Consider the following 5309-nt stretch of genomic DNA (forward strand, 5'->3'; position numbering starts at 1 on the left):
TCCTGGAAGGTCATACAAGTGACTTCATAACACAGTAACGTTCCATGTAGGCATTATGTCAATTCAATTGTGAAATAATTGTGGGTTTTTATTGCTGGTTATGAAGGCATGTTGAAGTACGACCACTAAAATATCTCCAGATTATATAAAATATCTCCATTATTTAATCTTTGAAATGAGATAAAAATTGAGTTCCTTAGAAATTACCTGGGAAATTGTATTTTGACTTTTGATACATTTTAGTACAGTGAAAATATTAATGTTATGTACTCTGTTGTTAAATTATAAAATAGTGATTAAACTTTTATGCAGTGCAATTGAAAGGGCTCAGCATCGTTTAAAAAAGTTAATACTCATTTGTAGTAACAATGCTTAAGATGGACTTTTGCATCGCAATGAAATGAAATACTTTTTCAAAAAACAATATAATGAGACAAATTCAAGATTTATATCTCATTTCCATAGCATACAGGATTTGTTCAATGTTAGATTTAGAACTCTTTATGTATGTTACATGTCTTTTCAAGCATTCTTAATGACCTAAAAGACAGCCACTAGTCTTAAACTATTCCGAGCCAGATTTAAAATGTATTTATACAAAAATAGCTGTAATCACTTGAAAAAATTACAAATTATCTTTGGTGTTGATGTGCAAAACGTAAACAACACACGCGGTCTTCCTTTTGTATGTCATTAATATACAGTAATCACAGGGTTATATGCATAATATCACACCCTCTGCTCTGTTCTTCGAGGTCCAATCAGAATAGCCTAAATATCATACTGTATATACTGTACATGACTAGATTTCACTCAGTTATTTTCATTAGAATGAATTCCATAATAATTAAATCCCTATTCTCTTACAAATGAGGGAACAGCATGACATTTTGACAGTGGCTTTTTAAAGCTGGCTATTCACTCAAACATTATTTTGTTTTTAGAGCAATCATTGTTTATAATGTGTTATAAATAACGTCACAAAATATCATATGATTCGGGGTTAGTGTCATTGAAAATTTAGGATAGTGATATTTTCTCTGAAGGACAAATTGGACATGTGTAAATCGAAATGTATATACATATATTTTTGTCCCATTTGTTTTCAATCACCCTATTCTTCTTTGACTTTTTCTAAAAGTTGCACACTTGTTTTTCCTCCCCAAAGATCATGACAATGGTTTACTTTTACTACTACTTGTTACTCCAAATTGCATTTTGTTTAATTTTTTTATACGTTACATGTACTGTATGTGAAATTCTTTTCAATAAAATGACAAAGATGTGACCTGCAGTCCGTTCATAGCATGTAAATTGATGTTGTGTAGGCTATCAATCAACTAAAAAAGTGACAAGTGATGAAGACGTCATCACCTGGGGACACTGGGAAAGTGCGTTTCTTTTATCTTCAGGCTTGCAGGTAATTTACCTAAGTAAATGGAGCACTCCATATGAATCAATTGAAAATGAGGTTGAGTACCTTCTGCGGTTGCAGTCCTGTGTCACTTTACTTAAGAGAAACGGCAAACTGCCCTCTCCCCTTTGGTAAGACGTGGCAACGTCATCAGAACACTGCCATCTTTCCACAGAGCTAGTGCATTTGATTACCACGTAGAATCTTTTTTCCTCTACAAGCCAATATGTAATGTATAGGCCTATAGTGTATTGCATTGCAGTGAATGGAGTGGGTAGAGTAGAACGTGCTGCTGGGTATTTAGATCTCAGTCCCCAAAGAAATAACACCATATACACAGTGCATTCGGAAAGTATTCAGACCCCTTGACTTTGTCCACATTTTGTTACGTTACAGCCTTATTCTAAAATTGATTAAATCGGTTTTTTTCCTCATCAATCTACACACAATAACCCATAATGACAAAGCAAAAACAGGTTTTTAGAAATGTATATCTTATTTACATACGTTTTGAGACTTTTTGCTATGAGACTACAAATTGAGCTCAGGTGCATCCTGTTTCCATTGATCATCCTTGAGATGTTTCGACAACTTGATTGGATCTGTGGTAAATTAAATTGATTGGACATGATTTGGAGATTCATAAAAAATGAAAATAAATGAAAATATCACATTTACATAAGTATTCAGACCCTTTACTCAGTACTTTGTGAAAAACACCTTTGGCAGCAATTACAGCCTTGAGTCTTCTTGGGTATGACGCTACAAGCTTGGCACACCTGTATTTGGGGAGTTTCTCCCATTCTTCTCTGCAGATCCTCTCATGCTCTCAGGTTGGATGGGGAGCGTTGCTGCACAGCTATTTTCAGGTCTCTCCAGAGATGTTCGAACGAGTTAAAGTCTGGGCTCTGGCTGGGCCACTCAAGGACATTCAGAGACTTGTCCCGAAGCCACTCCTGCATTGTCTTGGTTGTGTGCTTAGGATCGTGGTCCTGTTGGAAGGTGAACCTTCGCCCCAGTCTGAGGTCCAGAGGGCTCTGGAGCAGGTTTTCATCAAGGATCTCTCTGTACTTTGCTCCGTTCATCTTTCCCTCGATCCTGACTAGTCTCCCAGTCCCTGCTGCTGAAAAACATCCCCACAGCATGATGCTGCCATCACCATGCTTCACCGTAGGGATGGTCCAGGTTTCCTCCAGACATGACGCTTGGCATTCAGGCCAAAGTGTTCAATCTTGGTAACATCAGACCAGTGAATCTTGTTTCTCATGGTCTGAGAGTCATTTAGGTGCCTTTTGGCAAACTCCAAGCGGGCTGTCATATGCCTTTTACTGAGGAGTGGCTTCCGTCTGGCCACTCTACCATAAAGGCCTGAGTGGTGGAGTGCTGCAGAGATGGTTGTCCTTCTGGAAGGTTCTCCCATCTCCACAGAGAAACTCTGGAGATCTGTCAGAGTGGCCATCGGGTTCTTGGTCACCTCCCTGACCAAGGCCCTTCTCCCCCGATAGCTCAGTTTGGCCAGGCGGCCAGCTCTAGGAAGAGTCTTGGTGGTTCCAAACTTCTTCCATTTAAGAATGATGGAGGCCACTATGTTCTTGGGGACCTTCAATGCTGCAGAATTGTTTTGGTACCCCAGATCTGTGCCTCGACACAATCCTATCTCTGAGCTCTACAGACAATTCCTTCGACCTCTTGGCTTAGTTTTTGCTCTGACATGCACGGTCAACTGTGGGACCTTATATAGACAGGTGTGTGCCATTCCAAATCATGTCCAATCAATTGAATTTACCACAGGTGGACTCCAATCAAGTTGTAGATACATCTCAAGGATGATCTGTGGAAACAGGATGCACCTGCGCAAAATTTACTTATGTAAATAAGGTATTTCTGTTTTTTATTTTTAATAAATTAGCAAAAATGTCTAAACTGTTTTCGCTTTTTCATTATGGGGTGTTGTGTGTAGATTGATGAAAAAATATATATTTAATCAATTTTACAATAAGGCTGTAAAGTAACAAAATGTGGAAAAAGTCAAGGGGTCTGAATACTTTCCGAATGCGCTGGCTGTTATACAACTTTTTCAATAAAGAACAGTGATAAAGAATGAAGAACTTGTGTTTTGTCATCATGAAATGTGCATAAAGTTTAACTTTACTGAAAGCAGACAATGACCACTTTATAATTGTATAGTAACAGCTTTTGTTAATGAGTGTAACTTGCCACTGCAGAAATATCTATTCAATGTTTATGTATTTCTATTGATTGGATTTACATATTAATAAGGTGTTTTGCCATTGGTTACGCTTGCAGAAAGGGGGAGATCGCGAACGTCAATTCTTCTCAGTGATATTGACATGCAAGCGGTATGTCACATTCTGAAATAGTGCATTCTATTTACAATGTGTACGAGTTCACTATGTACATTTGCTGATATATATATACAGTGCCTTCAGAAAGTATTTTGTTGTGTTACAGCCTGAACTCAAAATGGATTACAAATCTATATTTTTTCTCACCCATCTACACACAATACCCATAATGACAAAGTGAAAACGTTTTTAGAAATACACTCCCTGTCAAAAGTTTTAGGACTGTGACGAGGTGTGAAGGAAGGAGTCAGGCGCAGGAGGTAAAACACCGAAGTCCAGAGTTTATTCCGTTTACATAAATCAAACATTCCCAGCGTGAAAACGAAACTAATAAAAGGGAAAATATTCCACCTTGGCAAGTACAAATAGAAGAGTAGCTCAACCGAGCTCCTCGCTCTCACAATAAACAATCACTCACAAAGACAAGAGGAACAGAGGGAACACTTATACACATACTAATTAGGGGAATGAGCACCAGGTGTGTGATTGACAAGACATGACAAGTGGAGTGATGAGAATGGGATCGGCAGTAGCTAGTACTCCGGTGACGACGAACGCCGAAGCCTGCCCGAACCAGGAGGGGGGGCAGCCTCGGCGGAAGTCGTGACAAGAACACCTACTCATTCAAGGGTTTTTCTTTATTTTTACTATTTTCTACATTGTAGAATAATAATGAAGACATCAAAACTATGAAATAACACATATGGAATCATGTAGTCAATTTGAGATTCTTCAAATAGCCACCCTTTGCCTTGAAGACAGCTTTGCATTTCACTGGTCTGAGAGACCTGTTGTATTCGGCCTATGTGACAAATACAATTTGATTTGATATGATATTCTTATTTACAATAAAAGTGACTCCAAAATGACACAGTACATTATTTACCATTCATTTCAATTGGGCACAAAATAATCTGAAACACAACCAAATCAAAGAGCAAATGCTCCTAAAAAATGTGTAGAGTCACAAGCTTGATGTAGTCATTTTACTACTTTAATACACACATAAGTCAATTTGTCCCAATACTTTTGCCTCCCTAAAATGTGGGGACTAGGTACAAAAAGTGCTGTAATTTCTAAACGGTTCACCCGATATGGATCAAAATACCCTCAAAATAAAGCAGACTGTTTGCACTTTAACCTCATAGTCATTGTTTGATTTCAAACTTTTGGAGTATAGAGCCAAAAGAAGAACAAATGCTTCCAATAATCACGGAGGGAACTGTGTGTGTGTGTATAAATTATATGTGTATGAATATATATATATATATATATATATATATATATATATATATATATATATATATATATATATACATATATATATACACAGTACCAGTTTGGACACACCTACTCATTTTCTTAATTTTTTCTACATTATAGAATAATAGTGAAGACATCAAAACCATAAAATAACACATACGGAATCATGTTATAAACAAAAAAGTTTTAAACAAATCAAAATATATTTTATATTTTATAGTCTTTAAAGTAGCCAACCTTTGCCTTGATGACAGATTTGCACACTC

This window comes from Coregonus clupeaformis, chromosome 27 (genome assembly GCF_020615455.1).
Source record: "Coregonus clupeaformis isolate EN_2021a chromosome 27, ASM2061545v1, whole genome shotgun sequence".
In the NCBI taxonomy this organism is placed as follows: Eukaryota; Metazoa; Chordata; class Actinopteri; order Salmoniformes; family Salmonidae; genus Coregonus; species Coregonus clupeaformis.